Genomic DNA, 22,192 nt, shown 5'->3' on the forward strand with positions numbered 1-22,192 from the left:
ACTTGTTAGGGATGACTTAATTATGTTGACAGGAGAGCTCTCGCATAGAGTGACTACACGAGAGATCTTAAAGTGGCACAGCTGGATTGGTACAGCTGTGCTGTTGTAAGCTCTCTAGTGTGGACATAGCCTCAGACTCTCTTGAGCTGTCTTAAATCATACTTATACATGGAGGACACTGGGAATAACTCCACCTAAGTCAATTGAATGTAAAACTGAGCTACATGACATAGAATCTCAGTCATTTCTGCATTTTGTCAATTTGTGTTTACATAATAGTCTAACATTCTCCTGTTATATTTAAGCCTGTTCTACTATACGTTGGCCCAAGTCACAATATTCAGATTCAGATCAAATTAAGAATTTTCCTGAAGTCTGGATTCAAGGTTTGCGCTCTGGTCCTTCACTAATTACTGTCTATTGCTTTGTTTGTATTGATAAGTGAAACCAATATAGTCCTTTTATATAATGTCCTTTTTATAATTTTCCCTCATTGGTAAATGGTTGTCATGTCTCCTATCACTCTTCATCTCTTTTTTTACCCAGTTCTCAAAACTTTTCATCATACATTTTATTTTCATACCTTTCTAATTTTAATTTTTCATCTCTGAACCCTCTCCATCTTTTTTAAATGTGATGACTTGCACTGCACAAAACAAACTTACTTACATGTTAAAAATAAACAATACTAACAAGACAAATCTGTTTTATTTCTAAGTAATACAGTGTCAGTATTATGCTTTCTGAGGCCCTAACCCTGCAATTGCATCTGTATGGGCAGACAATTACGCTTGCATGGAGCCCCACTGAAGACAATGGGACTATATGTGGATGCAGCAGTCCCCCAGAGCAGAACAAACTGAAGAAGGGCCCAAGTTAATCCTGTTCTTCTCTATCATTAAAAGAAATGTATCCCCTCTTCTGAACTCCTGAAAGGTAATGCTACTTTAAATTTTGCAAGCCTCATGATTGTGAGATTATTAGTAGAATTAATTAGTTCTAGTATAAAGTCAAATATATGAGCCAGAGGCCCAGGTCTGCATTTTGAAATATACTATAAATACAAAGTATGCAATGAAAATCAGAATGTATATAGCATCCTTTTTAGTACCCATACCTTATATTTTGATTGCCCTTTGTTTCCCTAATCATCTGGTGGTTGAAGAATCTGATGGTCCTAAATACTGGCTGCAATGCTACGGTCCCTCTTAACTTCTACCTAGCCCTATTAAAAGAAGTGGGGCTCCTATGCAGGCTTATGGATTGTTCTGATAAGAGTTTGTTTACAGCGCATAATATTTGAATGCATTCCTGGAAACTGGAAATCGAATCTAGATTAACTGATTAGGTGAAATAGTTTTGTAGTCTCAGTTTTAATCCCTTGTATATTTTAGCAAATATCACAAATACGCTAAGTAGTTAGCATGTTTATTGATACCTGGAATTGGAAACCTCAGGAGGTCAAATCAGAGTTGTTTTGGCAGAGCGAAAGGGAGGAGTTTATACAGCAGCACTAATATCAATGTCTTGGGACTGAACTACAAAATTCAGATTTGGGTTCATATTATCAACCCCATCCCCACAAACTTCAGAAGTGGTTAGATGCAAAGATGTGGTTTGAGTCCATCTCTAATCTTAATATGCATCAGCACTAAGAAAAGAACTCCTAAATCTATGAGGAAAAAAATCTATATTAAGTTCATTAAATAAAAAAGTAGACTTTCTTGTCAAATGTACATGCTTGTGACATAGAAACTCTGTTTTACTGCAGAGAATTGCTTTTTGGACAATAAAGAGGTGAAAATTTTCAGCTTTGTGAAACCTGGTTTTGCTTTGTAAGTGCCTTCCCCCCACCCCCGCTCCTCATATAACTATTGAGAAGCTTGGCATAAAGAATGCAGCCTGGGGCATACCCCATAAAACTTACAGTGCAATTAAATGAGCAATTTCTATTGGAAATAAAATGGGTACGTTGAGAAGAATATGAATTAAACCAAGCAAGAATGGAGTCAGACAACCTTACATAGTAGTCAAGGCTCTTCAAAAGATCCCCCGGGTCAGCAGTACCAAATGCAGCTGACAGGTCAAGGCCAATCAGTAAAGAAAGATAACCACAGTTTGCAATGAAAAGCAGGTCATTCCAAATTTTGATTAATGTAGTCTCAGTGCTGTGGCATCCACTTGAATGGGTTAGCAAAATAAAGACAGATAGCTGTGGATTAATTCTAACACTTCTTTATCGTACTGCAGCCATTACAAGCTTCTCTATTGCAATCACTGTAGCTAGTTTTTCTCCAATTTATGACCCTTTGTCTCACATTGCCATCTGTCCTGAATTTTGTGGAATTGCTTTGGTTACATGGGACTGTTCTGTTGAGCATGTACAGGACCATCAAAGTAACCCAAAATAAGTTGAGGACAGTGCAACACCAGCATGCTGCGTTATGACATTATGATGTGTTGATGCCATGACAGAACATATAGCAACTGTGATACTCTAGAAAGGAGCTGTAACATTGTTTATTGACAGGGTTTTGTTAGACAAAGCTCAGTCTCAAAATCTGTTGTATTAACTTTAGTTGCAGAAACAACATAGTGTGGGGATAACCTGTAACAAACAACATTTAGGCATTTGAAAACTCTGGATGTATTTAAGAAATGTTATTAAACATCTTGTGAAAAGATATGTGCTCTCACCCCCACACAATCTTTTTTTTCCTAACAGGGAGGTGGCCTTTGCTGTTTCTTTGTGCTCTTCTGTTTTTAAAATAAATTAGACAACAAAATGTTCACATTCACAATTCTGGCTAATGATTGAAACCTGCTTAAAAAAACAGCCACATTGGCCAAGAATGCAAGGGGAGTGACCTTAGAGAGATTTAAAACATTGAAAGAGAATATGTTTTGGCAGTGTTCCTCTTATTACTCTTCAGGATTTTTTCTGAAAAGCAACAGTTTTTAATTAGAGGAAGGAAAAAATATGGCACCAATTTTAATAGTTGCTGCAATTTTATTCAATAACCCCCAGTTCTGCCATATATATCCTTCCAAATCCATAATCTAGTAGAAATGGTGGTCTCAGTCTAAACTGCAGACCTTATGAAGCCCGTACAGTACTCACTCTGGTAGCACAGGTAAATTCTGTGTCTGTGTGTAACCTTTTCAGTAATAGAAGTGCTGGATGCATCTGCTGTTTTTGCTCCTCTGTTTGCTCTGGTAGAGAAGCAAGATGCTGTGGTGGTGTCTTATGGCTAGATTCTGATGCCCTTACCAACATGGAGTAGTGCCCTACTCTGTAGTGATCCCATTGATTTCAAGGGTATGGGAACAGAGTACCTTGTAGTTCTGTATACAGACTATTTTAAGAGTTAGACTCCTCGCTTCCAGAAAATGGTTTAGGACAAAAAAATCATTGAGGTGTACTTTCTCAGACTGGGTATTAAAACTGCCAACTTCTATCTCATTGAATATCACCTCCTCCCCGCCCCCCAATACATTGTGCATTTGGGATTTCCTGTTGTCTCAGTGATGTGAGTTTTTCTGTGGGGAGAGAGAAGAGACCTGTCAACAGTAGTGGGTAAATGGGGGTATTGGCTAGATATTGCACAGAATCTGTAATGTGGATGACATTGGTAATCAAGGTGCAAAACATCCTCCCTCTGGCTCTGTGGAAGATAGCTGAAAAAGTGAGTACAGCAGCACAGCCACATATTGCACAAAATTCCGTGATTATCCCCTCCCATGAAGCCATCATGGCCAGAGGGGCATGGCTCCAATGTAGCTGTGCTGCCAGGGCTCAAAGGTAAAGCACTGGGGGACAGAAGAGCAATTGTAACTGCACAAGTCCTCCGTGCATGCCCCACATTTCAGAGTGGCTTTTATGTTGGGTGGATGTGGGGAAACTGGATTATTCTTAGTAACAATTTCCTCACAGTGTTAAATCCTCCCTGGGGCTTTTCACACAGGAGGGGATGTTCAGGCTCCAGATTTGCTTTACTTCTACGCCAATCCCAGAGCAGAAACCTAGCCTCTTGGGGCATCATGTATAGGCAGTTATTAGGAAAGGGAAACCAGCGAAAGAGACCTACTGTGTGAGTTTTCTTTATTGGACCTGCTAATAAGTTTTTTTGGGAGTGAACCTGATGTGCCCTGTGAGGTTAGTTGGGACTGGAAAGTCTGGTAAAGTGGCAATTGATTTGGGTTTATACCCCTCATAACCCAACACGGTGACCTCTACATTTTCTCATCTAGGGGTGAGGGAAATCAGACACTTACATCTATGCATAGAACCATTTATTTCTGTTTAATAAAAATGAACTCAGAGTCCATTAACTTTATACATTTATTTTTTCAGCAAATGACTTAAGACATCATTGAGAATACTACTTTAAGACCCATTTTAGTTTATGACCCCAAATATTTCTCATTTGCTCTGAATAATTGTTTTCTGTTGAAAATTATGTGGCTGGCTGGTTAATTAGTAAAAATATAAAATGGGCTACATCACCACATTTTTAAAGCTATGGTGCCAGCTAGTGGTGAAAGATGATATACAGCTAGTGTCTCAGACTTGTCATTTATGTAAGTGTACAGTATATTTTTACGTGCATCACGATAATGTGACATTAAATTTTATTTGTGAGTTATCACTGCATTGTGACTGAAAAAATAAAACAGACATCTGCCATCATTTTCCAATAGGATTTAATTGGGGATTGTTTATCTGAAACCTTCTTGCCATTATTGATGGAGAGGTTGCATCATGCATTAGACCATTTGCCAGTCTTTAGTCTCTGGTTTCTTATTTGTGGACATCGCTAGCTTTCTATTCTGGACATGTAACTACTGTAGCATTTGATTAGAAATACTGCATTTCTTAAAAATGCAGTATATTTTAATATTGTGGTTTTTTTCCCCAAAAAATTCAGTTGAGAGTAATTCTTCCGTGAGTGTACCTATGCTATCTCTGCTATTGATTCACTTATGGACACTAAGAAGGAGAGCTATAATGTGGCTAATAAAGTGTAAAAGTCTTCAATGGCTATTTTTTTTTGATTCATCAAGTGAAAATAAAAGTCCAATTTTTATAAGCATATAAGATATGATTCAGCTAATTTCTTATGTACATCAAACATATGTATTCAAATAATCATGTAATTGATTAGAAAGAAGTAAAATTTGCAGGGAAATTGAAAAGATACTTTGTATTTTTTTGAATAAAGAATCATTGGCTATTTTTTCTAGTTTAATTAAGTGATAACTGATCTTAGTGGGGTTGTGGAAGGTTCTTGAATACTAATAAATACAATTAGAGGCTGAGGCATTTATTTAATTAAATAGTGGGACTTGTTTATAACTCTTACTTACTGCTAAAATCAATTATTATTACTAATACTCTATGAGTAATTTATAACTAAAATCACACTGAATGTTATAAAGGAGAACTTTTCTTTTTAAATGTCACATGTACCCATGAAGGTACCTATTGTGAATAAGGATAAGCCAAATGAACACACTTGAAATCATGTTTTGTGAAGATAGATCTAATGTTAGTGACATCTGCAAGCAGTAAGCAGGACTGTCACAATCTTACTGGCAGTCTAATGTGTATGTGACTGCAGTAGTGTGAAAATACATTGCTATGTAATGCCATTGAATTAAAAAAACAATGATTTTTGTTGTGGGATTACATCAACTGGTACAAACTCACAGGCATATTATTTAAAATGATAGTTGAGCTAAAAGTTATATAGAAGAAAAATCTTCCATCTATTACTAAAAGCAAATAAGATTATATTAATTCTGAAGGCATTTCAGATACCTGGTGTGCTTTTCACTATGTGTGCTGTTTGTTCATTTTGTGTATTTCATTCTGCTTGAACTAGACTGAAAAGAAAAGATCCTCTGATTCTTCAGTCATTCCATGCATAGCACTCATTGTAAAATCAATGGGAATTTTGTGTATAGAAGGCCTTCTGGCAAAAAAAAGCTGATTAATTATTTACAACGAAGAAATGCTACATTTGAGTTCCTGATGGCTAAATATCCTATCCTTTATTTGGAATGTTGTCGATGGAGCCCTCCACAGATCTCTCCATTAGAAGAAGATGTGACTCAGTATGGGAATTTTCCACATCTGTTAGGAAACTGCTACAGATGGTTCAACTCATTAGTTGACAGAACTCCTAGTGAACATCACTGAAGAGTACTGGGACCTCACTTGGGCTAAATGTTAAGCTTGCCTCCTGTTAGTGCTATTACATTTTCTCTAAAATAAGATCCTTAACCAATTCTATGGGACCCAGGATACACTTTTAAATGCAGCCAGACTGCAATCCTGTTTTATACAATTGGCAAATGTGACAAAGTTAAACAGCACTGGTTGTCATTGTACAGGCCTCTATCTAAGGATTGTGCCTCAAACATACCTTGTAGTATCTTTTAAATCTTTATTGCCTCTGCTATTATTGCATCTCTCAAATGATGATATAATGAACTTTATTTTTGTTAATGTTTTAAATTTTTCTATTTTATATGATCTTAGCTTGAAAGTAAACATTTTTTTCTTTACCATTTTTGTGCTTCTCCCTTTGGCAAACACTGATGCAGTATTTCCCACCTCGTCTCCACCCAACCTAATGTTTGTCATGAAGTTGCTCCATGTTTGTATGTCAGCATCATCCGTATCAGAACAATTATGGCAACAGTTTGTTACTTAATTTCTGCAGTGGAGCCTGCAGGAGGAGTTCACACTTTGCTATTTGTTGCTTTTCACAGGTTTAGGGCCAAATTTTCAGCCTCTAATTTTGAATACAAACATTCTGAGTATACAATTAATGAATTTGCAGGCACAAACAGGTGGTATTGCATTTGTATGGACAAATGCAGTAATGGTAGAAATTGATTCATGAACAATTTTATACTTGCAAAATGAGCTTTGATCCTGCAAAGCCTTACTATGGGTTTAACTTTAGGCACTGTAAGTAGTCTCATTGACTTCCACTGAACCCTGGAGATAAAAAAGGATTTACTCAATAGAGATGTTCCATTATACCATGTAATACATGTTTTTAAAATATGCATTTTAATGACAGGTTAGAATGGCTTCACACTTTACAAGGTCAAGCTCTTAATAAATCACTATACACATTACACATATATGACCTGTTGGGTGAAATGGCTTTAAAAAGACGATTCTGGTCTATCAGGTAAATATTGGATACTTGGAGATGTGTATATATGTTAAATATACCATGCAAAAGATTCTATATGGTTGCATATTTAACCATAGAGACTGAGAGAGCAGAATTACTCTGATATCATTCTTATCTCATAAGTAAATAGCCCACATTTTGTGCCTGATACTGAAGTCAATTGGAGTTTTGCCTACATCACGGTTGGACCTTGAAAAATTTTGTGTGTGTTTAAACAATGCAGTGAATTAAGTATTATCCTGAAGTCTGGCTATTATGTTTATCTGTTTGTCACAATTTAAACTTTATTTAAATGTGTTTTTTTTTTTTTTTTTTTTATTTAGCAGTATGACACTATGTGGTTGGTTAAGCCAGGCTGGGTTGATTATCACTAAAGTGTTATTTATTTCTATTTTATTAAGCCCCTTTTTACATTCATGTTACTGGTTAATTTATACTTTTATTTCATGCACTAGTTGGCTTTACTGATTAATATGCCTCATGGCATTAAATAAAGCCAGGCAATGGAGGAAATAAGAGTGGTATTAATTTCTAACATTACTATAAATTTGCCTTAATAAAACTAGCTCAATAACACTGCAGTAGTAATACAATGGATGCCTCCAAATTGTTAGCAAAGACACACAATTGAAAGAGGAACACATTTTTTCCTGAATTTAATATTGCTCTGGTACCTTTGCACTGGTGAAATTAGATTTTTATCTATTATAATGTTAATTCCTCCTGTTACATGGTTCTCTAAGAACTGGTAAATATTAAAGTCGCAAATGATTATTTTAACTCATTTCCTTGGTTCTAAAGGTGCATATATATTCTTTGAATTATGTGATCTTTTAAAAGTGGATAGGTATTCATGACTTCTACTTATCCAGTCCTGCAAGTTCACATATGCAGAAGATATTTGCTTTGGCATCTGAGCATAGTCATTCCCAGAATGGAAGATGCCCTAAACACCGACTTGATTAAAATGGCCAAATACTGTAGTTGGTGGCATATACAACCAAGTGTGACCGAGATAGTTTCAAGTGTGTTCCATATTTACAATATTAGAGCAGCCTAAGAACTGAATATGTTTCTCAGTGGATAGCGCTTGAAACACGAATCCTACTCACTCTACTTCAGAGTAACTCTAGAAAGACCTCTCACATATTCTAACCAACTGAGAAACACTTTGATACTTCGTCACATATCAGCCTAAGCAGGGCCGGTTCCAGCTCTTTTGCTGCCCCAAGCAGTGAAGCAAAAAAAATATTAAAAATAAAATAAAGCCAATCGGCAGCACTGTGGCTGCAGCTCAATCGTGCCGCTTCATTCTTCGGCGGCGGGTCCTTCGCTCCCTCTCTTCCTCTTCGGCAGCAGCTCTAAGAGGAAGAGAGGGACTGACGGACCCGCTGCCAAATTGCTGCTGAGGACCCTTTTGCCCCAAGCACCTGCTTCCTTCGCTGGTGCCTGGAGCCGGCCCTACTTCTAAGCAAATTGGCCAGCATTTCATGGGGATCAAATCCTCAAAAATCTCTGATCAACCAGATTAGCCCTCTGTTACTCTGCATCATGATACTGTGCTCTGGTCTGGTTTCAATAATCTCATGTTAAGTTGGTTGACACACAACTATATTCAACTGTGCAAATTGTATCTTGGATGATTAGACCCATCCCAGTACCATGGGGTACCTGTGTTAGGCAACATCACTCCTCCACACATCTATCATGAGAATGCTACAACCAGAATGATTGAGAATATTAGGCAAAGCAGAGCCTACCACAACAGACCTCTTTGATCACCCAAGAGTGCACCTGTCGCTAAGGTGCCCATTATGGGCCCATTTACACTGCCCAGATTTTTCTGTGGCATTGATATGGTATGAAGCTGATGTCAGAAACCAGTCTCTTATGACTGACCTGACTGTGTCTGTACCCAGCTTTGATTTGCCATGGCAGACCTTTCTAAATGGATTTCAAATGGGACAGGATCAATGTGCAGCCACCCTTAACACTTGGGGCTAATAATAGGATCCCACATGTGGCTGTGGCCAAAGACAGACAATGTCACCCATCATTGATGACTTCCCTTTGACCAGATTTAATGGTGGTCTGAGAGCTCTGCGCTGATTGGCAAATTGCCTTGCAAGCTCCACATCCAATAAGAAGATTCATGACTTCTGTTATCTCATCTGGCCATCAAAATGAGTTTTTAAAGTATCCAAAAGAATAAAAGAATGAGAAGCAAACAAGAGAAAAGTGGATTAATTGATTTTCTTTTGAGTAGTAAAAAATTACTGTTGATTTACATTTTGCAATTGATTTACATATTCCATTGCAGGAGAGGAGAATTCTTGAGAAAGTAAGACAACTAAGGACTCCCAAGTAGTAGAACACATTGGTTTTATCTAATAACTGACCATTGTTATGTAATTTCCTCCCTATATTTATGTAATTTCCTCCCTATATTTCATGTTGGTCCTATTATTATGATACCTAGGGTGTAATCATCAGCTTACAAAAATATGTAGTTATGTCAAACTTTTTGCCCCACTCTATGCCCTACTTCGACAAATTCCTATTGATATCATTGGAAGTTTTGACTGAGTAAATGCTTCAGGATCCAGCCCTTATTTGTCCTACAGGACATAGTTTAAGCATTGTAGTGTGGCAACAGACATTAACATAAAATGTGAACAAAAATGTTTCATATATATAAATGAAAGTGTGTGTGTGCATATGTTTATATGTACACCTTGCAAGATCCAGCCCTTAACAAATCACTGTTACACATTCTACAGAGCAACTGGGTGGGGCGGGGGAGGGAAAGAGGAATATGGCCTAACTTTAAAGGTTTAAAATAAATGTATGTAAAATGTAACTTATTTTTACACTCAGAGTGCTACTAAACAATACTGCCATTTTGGTATATCTGTTTGTTTAGCAGAATGTAGCCTATTGTCCCATATTCAGTCCTGATCCTACAGTCAGATCTGCATAGGTCAAGGATCTGTCTATATGGATCCAATTACAGGGTAAGGGCTTTATAATCTGTGTATAAAACAATTACTTTTTCTAAATGGTGTCAGAAATTACAAAATAAATAACATTGCCTTATTTATTTAACCCATAAATTATATGTCCAGAAATAAAGGTATATAATTGAGTTTGCTTATATAGCTCTGATATACTTTAATTATACCAAATAACTTAATTCAAGTGTTTTATATCTTTTTAATAATAGTCACTGAAGTTAGAAATGGAAATGATCTCTTTGATAATCTAGTCCATCTCTGTGCCAATTCAGGTGTATCCCCTACACTACATTATGTAATATTTTGTCCAGTCTATTATTTTCTTGAAGGCTTCCAATTTATCAACTATATTTTCAACTGACATCAAACTTCCAATCCAAAATTAAATCTTTTTGTTTTGATCCAAGATATTAGCCAGTAATATAAATAATAACATTCATTGTTACATTAGATATAATCCTTCATGCTTCAGGGTATATGCCAACTGCCTGAGTTTGGGAGAAAATTAACTATGGGTGGCTTATTCCAGAATTGCACTTCATGGGTTGTCTTGCACCTTCCTGTGAAGCACCTTGTGTGTACCACTATAGGAGAACAGGATGTTTGATTAACTAGACCATTGACTTGATCCAGTCTGGCAACTACTTTGTTTTTGAGAAGTGCTCAGCCCCTGCATCACTTATTAATATGATGATTGATGCAGACTATTAGCACTCCTCAGCCATCATGGACATAAGCAGGAATTTTAGGTGCTTATCAACCCTCAGGATCAGGCCCATTATTTGTATTTGAGGTGTGTATATAGATAAAATAATCTAACATTTACAGGACACTTCAGCTTCTAGGCATGAACACAGGCAACAAAAATGTTAATAGTGAAAAAAGAGTACACAGTTGTAATTACACCATTTACCCAAATACAAGTGTATTGCAAATATCAATTTTCTTGTAAGCAGCAGTGTCTGCAAGATGGGTGGGAGATGAGCATGTGGGGAAATATGTTTGGGTAGTTAAGCATAACTGACTGTTAAATATGGAAAGATCTCCTTAGTTAATAGCATCTAGGGAAAAAAGACATATAGGGATGTAAGTAAAACAACAAGGGCTAAGGCAACATCTTTTCATTTTCAGGGTTGGAAAGGGTTTTCCCCCAAAGCCAGCTATTTTAAAAGGACATTTATAAAGAAAAACAAAGGATAGGGGAGGCTAAGCTACCTGGTATTTCACTTATCTTGATATTGATGTTGAAACAAAAACACTGATGTCGTTTCAACTTTTCTCCTACTTGGTCTATTACCAGTAAAGACACTTAGTTTTTCTTCGTACATCCATATAAGGCAACTGTGCTTGTTTAGAAGGAACAGTGGTTTTCTTTCTTTCTTTTCCCCTCAAAGGAAATATTTACCATTCTTTCCATTCTTGCCCTTCACAATGTTTTCCTCCCCATCCTATATATTTATATGAAATTAAAGGTGTTGTCTTTATTTATAGCTTGGCAATTTTTTCTTTATGGCTCAGTCCTGAAAAAGGAATTGTGGTCAAAACATTGTTGCTAAGTTTTATATTTTCAGTCATGCATTTAAGTAACTTTTGTTTCAGAAGGAATAGATCACTTTACAGATGACATTTTCTGGGAACTAAAACTTAAAATGTAAAAACAATGTAGCCAAAACCCTGTCCATAACAGCTAAAAGAACACATATTGAATACCGTAAAGCCAAAACAGTCATTAAAATATGTTGGGCTCATTAAAATATTTTCTGGAGGAAAACTAAATCCCCCCTATGATTGATGCAGTTGAAAGGCTGCATATTATATAAGCTGGGATTTTGCACTGATAATGTTCTTTACACGTCTGAATCAATCTTTATTGGGCTTTCCTTGAGAGGAAAAAAATTACAAATGAAAACTTCAGTTAGTACAAATAATGAAAATGGTCTTGAATGTCAGTGAATTGTAGAGCTACATGTGGAAAGAACACTTGATGATTACCATTGCCCTATTCTGCTGAGTGGCCGACTTTATACCAAGACGTCCTGACAATGTATTTTAAGGATATGAAAACAAACTTAATTCCGTGTACAATGTAATAACTCTACAGGGCAAGTTTTTTTTTATTTTTTTCCATATAGGCTAGAAGAAGGTTTATATTTCCAAGCCACAGGGTGGCGCCATTATCCACTGCTCGGTATTCCGAATCCTTGCACCACCCCCCGCCACCCCGATTTCCTCTGCATTTCGAGAACCTACTGATTTTCCATGCATGCGGCGGGGCAGCTCAATGGATCAATTTGATTGATGTGTAATAAACCCTAAGATCTGCTAAATATGCAATAAGTTTGACGTTATGCGATACAATTATGATAATATGATCACTGGGCAGGGATCATTATGGGATCATTGCACTGAAAAGGGGACAGCTCTCTGCCTGCAATGCTCCACAGCTTCCCCCAGCCCAACAATTTACATTCAACTGCGACATGCTGAATCCTTGCAGCGTATTATTGCGCTGGAATTCTAGTGCAAAAAAGTGCATGCAAATAGCCACTTTCTTGTTTGGGAGTGAGGGGAGAGGATATTGATTTGCATAGAGCCACAATTTCTTTCCTCGTGTGCTTTTACATATTTGTTTTAAATCCTGCTTGAAAGGCAGGTATAGGGAAGTAGCCTGCCCCGTAAATTGTTGAAAATTACCCTTAGCTGACGGCTCCTGGAGGACGCAGGGATGGTAGGCAGTTTAAATGAAATCCTGTGCGGGCTGGTGCAGAGGATAAGTTTGGGCACATTTTTCTGTCTGTCTAGAGTTTACGGACGCTTGAATTGGAGGCACAGCTCAGGAAAGACGAGTTTTATTCCGGCGCCTGTCACATCAACATTGCCCCTAACACGTGATAATAATAATACCCCTCGTCGCGATATCAACGTGTGGGGAAGATAGCGGAGAAAAGGGTCGCACTGCCAATGCAGGTTAAGTAACAAACGAAAATCCATTGGGTCAGATTAATTCCAATCACCTCCCTAGACCCTCTACCTACCCTAGTAAAATAAACGTTGTGTTTCAGATCCGAGCTAAAAACAAAGGCCAGTTTTGTTGTGTGTGCCGGTTTTTTTGATCAGACGCTTGCAGAAATCCTTCCCCTCTTTTGGCCCCATTAGCAGAAGGTTTATTGGGGGCTCCTGGGAGTGCGTGGATGTCATTTGCTGCAATTCCGCGCAGGTACTAATCCCCACTCTTAACCGCGCAATGCAGGCACCCATTGTTAATTGCAAAGGTGGATAGCCTTTTTAATTAAAAGTCAGTGGGCCTGATTTTATTGGGCCTTGCTTAGATTGATGCAAGAGACCCACCTATTTTTTTCTTTGTATTTAATTAAAGTTTTGGTGAAATAAATAACTGGCACTTAGGTGTATGTTCAGTAGCGTGCTGAGCGATTAGTACAGATTAATTTTGACACTCTCACTGCTGGAATTTCTGTGCTCTATAATACAATAGCCCTAGAAAGTTATTGAAAGCAGTGTCATCTTGCAGAATATGGACCACTTCTGTCAGCAACACCGCTGCACCTACCACCTTCCCTAGCTCCCCACCCCAAAAATCCACCAACCTTTGAGAGTAGGACCTTAAGGGTTGCTCTAATACCCTGTCCCTACTCATTACATTTTGTTGGTTTAGGGAAGGTACAGGGCTTTGTGTTTTCAACACTACATCTGAGGTGATGCTGCTTCTTTTCATTATTATTTTTATCATTTTTTTTGGTTAGAGAAAATAAATAGGAAAAAAAAGTTTCTCTATCCAACTGCACTAGGCAGTTGCTACAAAAAGCAGGTTTTCTTGAAAACTGGAATATGCTCTTCCAAACTGCAGCAAAAAGGACTATTTCTGGCATTGGTTACTTGGATGGGGGGGAGGGATAAGGGAGTAAAATGGGAGTGACAGAAGGGGTAGCTGAGAAATACATTATTGTAAATAATATAAATCTCTCGGAGCAATACACTTTTCACCTCTGGGTGCCACTGTTCAACTGTTTCTTGTTCAGTGACCATCTGTTTGGAAGTCCAGCATTTACCAGAGAAATATTCCTGAAATAAGCTGTTAAAGAAACATTTCCTATATCTCTGATTATCTGAGATACAGTTTTTCAACATGTGAATGTTAATTATGCACTGTTCTGATACATACTAAAAGATGAACTAGTAAACTGAGGAAGATTCATGGTTGCCCTATTTAATGAACAGAGTAGTCTGTTTCTTTGAATCTTCTCTTCACTTTTTGGCTAGAGGTTGAAATTTAGGTGTTATGTACTCCTATATAAATGTGTGTGCATATTTATTAAATTGTTAAATTTCTTCTCATATACCAGTTCATCTAAATGCTGTTACAATGCCAGCATTAATTTGCTTTATTGCTCACAAACTAGTTAATCTAAAAATCTATTGACTGATATCCCTTTCCCACTACTGTGGAACTGTTAATATTCAGAGCAAAATTAATTGCATTCTGTGTATCCAGCTGTTCCACCAAATTAATTATACTGTTTCTTCTATAAACTGTGCCAGGCCAGAACACATTGTTGAATTGCACTGGACCACATCTCAGAATTGTGCTGTGACTTATTCTAGCCAAGCAGACACCTCCTCTAAACAGTAGAAGGAAAGCAGTTTAACTCTTCAGTGCTACAGGGCTGCATGTTTTGGCACTAGTTTTTAAAGAACATTCATTGAGATCAATAGCATGCAAGGTCACACTTGGTATGTCCTACTGCACTGGAGAGGACCACTATGAACTACCTTGGCCTGCCGCTTTTTCAACCTCTTAGGAAATAGTTTGTCATTTTATGCCAACAATCCTGTCAAGATTTGCCTATATACACAAACACACAATCGTTATATGATAGCCTTTATTAATAAGCACAGATTCAGTATAATAATATCTGTGTAATATATGTCCTGTGCTGGGGAGCTCTATTCTTCCCTTTTATGGGATGAAACTGGTGATCTAATATGTCTTTCATTCTTGAGTGCTAAATTCTATACATGTATTTTTTTTCCTCAGTGTCTGAGGAAAAATATAGAATGAAACATCTGTTAAAAATTAACTTAGTCCCAGATCTGTACATTTTTCAATCTAGTTACATTTGGAAAATCCTAAATAAAGAATATTTTGAAAGAAAAGAATTTAACTTTATCCTGGGAACATGCAGTTCAGGTTTTGAAAGGGGAAACGTAATAAAGTCTGTTTTAAATGAAACTGGTAAGGCAGTAAAATACGTAAGTGGAAACTTTGAGGAAACTGGCAATGAGAAACTGGAAATCAAGCAGTAATTTAAGTTTCACTCCACCACCCTTTGCATGTGTGAGTACAAAGGAGAGACTGGGCATGAGTGTGAGTCAGAGCCCTCCTCTCAGGAACCAGAGGGACAGAGATTCCCAGCATCTGTTTCCTTAACTATCACCCAGAGGATACTGGTGGTAAATCACAGTGAGTAAAAATAGAATCAGAAGACTAGCTCAAAACAAATGAAATACTGTATTATGCAGTATATTTAATAGTGTATCTGTATGTAGCACTCTTGCTCAACCTTTATCCATTTACAAACTCTATGTGTCAAATCCATTTTATGTTCAAGCAGATTGTTGTTATTAAAACTGCAAATGTGGACACTTAGGATTTCCCAAAGAGAGCAGTCTGCCAAACCAGTTTAATAGCTAGCAGAGTTAAAGAACTCATATCTTTTAAACAAATATGCTGAAAGAGTTGATTTAGCCATGGAAGGCCAGATCCTTTGGTGTTATAAATCACTATGCTGATTTGCACCAACTGTGATTCTGGCCCAGAGATTCCAATGAAAGAGTGAATTTGGAGTCATGATGTTTTACGTGGCCCACTGATCTGAACAGAAAACTCCCCTGTCATCAGTGCAGGATAAATCGGAATACAGATACTCACTTGCCTTGCAGTGCTGTAGTATGATTTAATTAAATTGCTGTGGGTTCCTCTGATGGAAGGCACTACAGAGGTGCAAAGAATTATCATCATCCTTTAGAGTTTTGAGTGTGTACATAGGTACCAAATGTTTTAAATAATAACTTACTCACTTGTTAGACTCCTCACATTTTACAAAAATGTTAAAGGCCAGCTTGCTGAACAGGATTATTCTGTTCTTTAGCACACAGAACTGGATGAGTTACTGTAAGCAGTATTGTAATTAGTAATGGTTCATTCCTGAATATAAAGGAACAATGTTTCCAGGGCTTTTAGATGAAAAGCTCAAGTGTTTATATTAGAAACAGGTAAGTATGTTTAAATAAACTAAATTAGATATTTCTTGGACCTGGTTGCATTTATAATATTTTATTAAATTATAGCTGCAGATTTTCAGCAAATAAGGCAGCTTTAATAAATGAGATTAGGTGGGGAAAGTTAACAGTATGTAATGGAATTAATCCACTAAATTAGTATTGACACCTTAGTGGCTACCTTTAAATATACATTATTATCAAGAGAGAATGTAACCTATCTGCTTGTCTTTAATAAGTTGCTTCTGCATATTTCAAGGATACACTTTTTGTCTTGTTTATTCATCATGAAAAGTCTTGGCATGACTGCGTTAGTTTAGTTTTGTTTCCAATTCAAGATGTTTTAGGAAAAGCCAGTTCTAAAGAAATCATTTATAATTCATTTAGATTGGTCTAAAAAGACTCTTGGTGTTGATGAATGTGTTTTGTTAGAACAGTTACACTTTGCTGACAAAAACATAATATTCAGAGATTAGAACAATGATATATTCAATAAATACAATGAAAGAATGAACTAGAAATGGACAAAAAAAAAGCTCTCAAGCAAAAAAGGAGACATCTTGCACTGAGGATTGGAGGCAGCCAATCTCTCAGTATTATTTTGTACAGTGAATGTTCTTTAAATCAGTTTGTACTAATAGTGAAGTGGCAGAACAGAAATATGCTGCCATATTGAAATTCAGATTTAGATTTATTCAAATTTACTTTAATCCCAGAGAAATTTTGAGTATAAGAGTCTCACACAGTCTTCACAATTTGAAATTAATACAGGCTTTGTTAAGATTTTGAAAAATAGTTGCTTTAATGAGAACTTCCAAATCTTATACATTGAATAAAGTAATTCTCAACTAATAATCAACAACTTATTATTTTGCTTTCATAATTATTTGTATCTTAACTATGCAGTTGTGCACAATCCAGTCTTTTTAATTGATCAGAATAATCTTGTTGAAGTACTTTGACATTTATATAATTTAGAATCTTAGTCTCATGGGAAAAGTCTAAGTTTTAATGGAATATTTCTTTTACATTTGTCTATGTAAATACCTTTGGATTATTATTATTTAATATTCATATTTTTAGGATCAGGGAGCAATTCTATATAGATTCTTATCTTTCTCTCATCAGTAGTATTTCTACTGTACAGTACTTACTATTATACCACATATATACACACAAAGATATATACATATATATAAGTATACACATATATAACACAAATGATGATGTGGGGTCCCTGCCTTGAACAAGTGAATCCCACTTTCATTTTATTATGATGTAAACCAGGCAAGGTCAGCACTTTACTCCTGCCTGTGGTTGACCCCACCTAGTTTACCTAGCAAGAAAGCTAAAGTACTTTGTTTTCATGGTATTTTTTCCTTGAGATAACTCACATGTTAGTTATGCTGAGGTCAAAAAACAAATCCTCATATAGCAGCGAAGACAAGATCTTAGTCGTTTAAGGGCAGTTATAACTTGTACTGGTATTTTTCTGTGTTTTCCACAGTTGTGTGGAACCCCATTTTGGTATTTTTGCTGACTGTTTGTATTGTACCACTTTTAGCTGTTTATCCATCTAAAATGATTTTGCTGCCTCTTTTGATACTGTCTTGTGACATTCTTCTCCACAACCTCCCCTGACATCTGTCATTTCTGTGGCAAGAGGGAGACCCTGGTGTACATCTATAGAGGATGCATCAGAGTGCAGCCCCTCTTCTGGCTCCGTTCTGGCTGCACTTCCCCCCCCACCTCCTGATCTATGCACACCCCAACCCTGGCCCCACAAAGTCATGGGATCTCCTCATCAGGCTCCTCCTAGCACTGGCCAAGATGGATGCTGAAAGGGATGGGGATGCCTTGCAATTGGGGGGCCTATTTCTTGTCACTTGTCGGCTCACATCTCTGGGCAGAGTTCCTCTGGGCAGTGTCCACTGACTTCTTAGATGCCTATGAGGAGCAGTGGGCGCTGTCTCAGATTCTCTGCTCGGTGTCCCCTTCTGGTTCCTTGATTTTCAACCTTTGACCTCACTCCTGTTCCTGCTTTTCCTTTGTTGTCCTGCTGCCGCAATTAATTGGAGCTTGAACTTAATTGTTCCTCTCCCTTAGTTGTGGGGGAGGGCACTTAGTTATGGGCAAGCCTAGACTTGTGGGCGCCAGTACTTCAAATAGTACACAGCTTCCAACTTCACAGACAATAGCCTCCTTCACCACACAAACTCCTTAAGTCTGGCTCTTGTCCCCTCTGCATTCAAATCAGGCAGCTTCTTCCTCCTCATTGCCTGGGTCCAGTGGGAAGTGGAGGGAGAGGGATGGAGTAGGGGAACGTTAAGAGCACAGGAGAGACAGGTTCCCTGTCCTCATTTGCAGTTCCTGCCACCTGGCTGCCAGCAGCCCAGAGTTGAAATTTTAGGGAAAGTCATGCTTAGCCCCAGGCAGGAGCTAGCTTAGAGTGGACTGATTCCTCAGAGGATTTAGCTTTTAATGCCACCCAACCACCTCCAGGTGTGGAGAAACTTGATGGGACCAGTGATGAATAGCACAGTCTCATTAGAAGGGGGAAGAAGAGCACACTCTAGGGGAATGCGGGGCAGCCCCTCGTCCTCCAGAGGCTCTATCCACCCACTGGCCTGTTGGAGGACGAGGAGAGCTATTGGGCCCCCGCTTTCCTATTTCATTAATTTAAACCCTATTATCTCCCCCCGTCTAACTTTAGTTTCTGAGCTGTGCTTTGCAGATGCTGCAGATCTTGCCTGACTGAGGTCAGGAAGGAATTTTTTCTTCCCATTGGGGCCAAATTGCCAGAGGTCTAGTGGGATTTTTGCCTGCCTTGCAGCATCCTGGAGGCACAGCTAGGTCACATAGGAGTAGGAGTTAGTGATTAGTGGGAGTACTTGGTAGGTATGTTAGTTCATTGCAACTTGAGGCCAGTTTTCAGTGCAGTTAAAAGGCTAAAATGACTGGTTCCCACAGGTAAAAGATCATTCTAAAACTTTTCTGATAGGCCCTTTACAAATAGGATAGGAGGACACTTTGTGGCCTTTGTGCACCAAGGTCCCTTCCATTTAGTATTTCTATCTTCCTTGCAGAGGCTGGGGCAAAAAGAGTCAGAAGAATGAGCTGAATCTTATGGCAGGTTGAGGAAAGCCTACCCCAAGCTATGGGTTCTAATCAGAGTCCAATGTGTGATCCATAAATAATGGTCCGTAGATAGCTGCAGATTTGCAGGGATCTACTTATAATATGTCATAGGGAGCTCTGTAACCCCCATACTGGAACCACTTAAAATGTCTGGTATGTCACCAGGCATTTTAAAATCCATCACTATAGCTGTCCTTATTTGCTGATGTGTCCAGATCAAGGGCTAGCAAGTCTCTGGGCATGTGTGAACTGCTATTATTTTTTTTCAAAGGCTTATAACTAGGTTTGTTTATAACTTGGCCAAATGTGGACAGATTTTCATGGGGAAGGCAAAAAGCATTCTCTTGATACAAAGGCTACTCCCCTTTCTCTAAAGTATGAGGCCCTTAGAGCATGGGTTGGCAATCTTTCAGAAGTGGTGTGCTGAGTCTTCATTTATTCACTCTAATTTAAGGTTTCGCGTGCCAGTAATACATTTTAATGTTTTTAGAAGGTCTCTTTCTATAAGTCTATAATATATAACTAAACTATTGTTGTATGTAAAGTAAATAAGGTTTTTAAAATGTTTAAGGAGCTTCATTTAAAATTAAATTAAAATGCAGAGCCCCCTGGACCAGGGGCCAGGACCTGGGCAGTGTGAATGCCACTGAAAATCAGCTTGTGTGCCACCTTTGGCACGCGTGCCATGGGTTACTTACCCCTGCCTTAGAGCATCTCAAAGATTTCTAACATGGACAAATCATATTTTTGTCCAGCCTTTTTCATGGAAATGTCTGAACTGGGTAGGCAGATACTGGCATGGAAAATTTCAGTCTGAACAGTGAAAGTTTGGTAAAGTTAACAGCAACTGAAAACATGGTCTTATAATGGGGAGTGTTGACCAACTTTAATAATAGGAGGTGCTACTACCTTTGCCTATAACAATTTAAATGTATGTAATATGTACCCCATATGCATGTACAGGTGTAAGGATTTTGGGTCTGGTCAGTCAGTCAAGCTGTGTGTGGAATGTACATTGACTTTAACTCAAGTTCTGCTTCTGGAGAACTTGAAAAACCTTACTTTGCTGTTGAAGGTCAATAGCTGCAGTAAATAAAATTCACTCAGATGTGTGGCTTGTGTGCCACATTGTGTCATTTTGGCTGCCTATGAATCTACATATGAGACTTGTTCAGTGCTAATGATATGAATGATGGTTGTAGTTTGGCACAGTCTGCAGTTTTTATTCCTAGTTGGCTTCTCATTAGCTGGTCTTCTGTATGCATACACAAACTATAAAAATCTATTTATTTCAGGCAAGCACAGACAGAATGGGAGAAAATGTTTCTACTCAAGACTTAATTTGAAAAAGGCACTGGGGTAAAATTGAGTTATTTTTATCAGGCTATTTACAGGAACTAGAAGTAGTTACATAAATGTATCTATCAGGAGCATTTTATAGACTTATGGCCAAATCCATTCCTGGCAGAAGCGGGTGCAACTATGTTGGCTTCTTCCATTTACATTGTGGTTGGATTTGGAACATTCAGTTCATTGGGTTTGCACAGGGTGTAAATCAGTATTGAATTTGGGCCATTTTGTTTATTAGATGTTTCAGTATGAAAAAAATACTGTTGTAGAATACATATTAACAGTTAAAATTATACAGTGTATCCACTGAGTTTTTCTCTGGTATCCTGGTCCATGAAATGTTAGTATTATGCAATTAATGTACCACATGCATTCTTTTCTTATCAGGGCTTAAAGAGCTCACAGGGTATGTCTACAAACTCCTGTAACTGGCCTGTGTCAGCTGACATGGTCTCCTGGGGCTTGGGCTGCAAGGCTGTAAAATTACAGTGTAGACATTTAGGCTTGGGCTGGAGCCTGAGCCCTGGGACTTTCCCCCACTGCAGAGTCCCAGAGTTTAGGATCCAAACCTGAACATCCACCATACAATTTTACAGCCCCTTAAGCCTGAATCAGCCATAAGTATCTAATTGCACGGCAGACATACCCCTAGAGTTCCTTGATAACATGAAAACAAGGCTGTACCTGCTCCCCAGAGGACACTGAAAACTACACCTGCTTTAAGCTCTACTTCCACAGAATTGCTGTGAATTTGAAGGAAGGATGACCCCTGGGACTGTTGAGTTCACAGGTAGCTGGGCTAAGTCCTGTTTCTCATTCACACCCCTGAATTCAAATTATAGATGCCAAACACTTTTTGCTATCTTACACTATTTACATAGTATATTTTTTAAAGAAAAAAAGTATCACATTTCCAGCAAATGCACTTAGGGCTTTTCTCACGTACAGTGCTGCAGTGGTGCAGTTCTGGTGCTTTAGTGAAGATGCTACTTTGCTGATGGGAAAGCTTCTCCTGTCAGTGTAGTTAATCCACCTCCCAAAGAAGCAGTAATTATGTCAACAGGAAAGCACTGGTTAGGTTGCTATAAATACATCACTTGGGGGTGTGTATTTTTCACACCCCTGAGTGACATAGTTATACCGATATAAATCTGTAGGGTAGACATGTCCTTAATGTAC

The 22,192-nt window shown here is 38.0% G+C and overlaps 1 long non-coding RNA gene across 4 annotated transcripts in view; it reads left to right on the plus strand.

Annotated features, from left to right (window-relative positions):
• LOC116817955 (uncharacterized) overlaps positions 1–22,192 on the plus strand; it is an 87,352-nt gene that overhangs the window by 13,106 nt on the left and 52,054 nt on the right. For 2 of the 4 annotated variants that reach the window (XR_012656640.1, XR_012656641.1), the window contains exon 3: positions 719–875. This is a non-coding gene — a long non-coding RNA (uncharacterized LOC116817955). Of the gene's footprint in view, positions 1–718; positions 876–2,725; positions 2,802–5,885; positions 6,574–22,192 lie in introns of those variants that run through there. The other 2 variants (XR_004372053.2, XR_012656642.1) reach the window with 2 other exon arrangements.

Source organism: Chelonoidis abingdonii, chromosome 10 (genome assembly GCF_003597395.2).
Source record: "Chelonoidis abingdonii isolate Lonesome George chromosome 10, CheloAbing_2.0, whole genome shotgun sequence".
NCBI lineage: Eukaryota > Metazoa > Chordata > Testudines > Testudinidae > Chelonoidis > Chelonoidis abingdonii.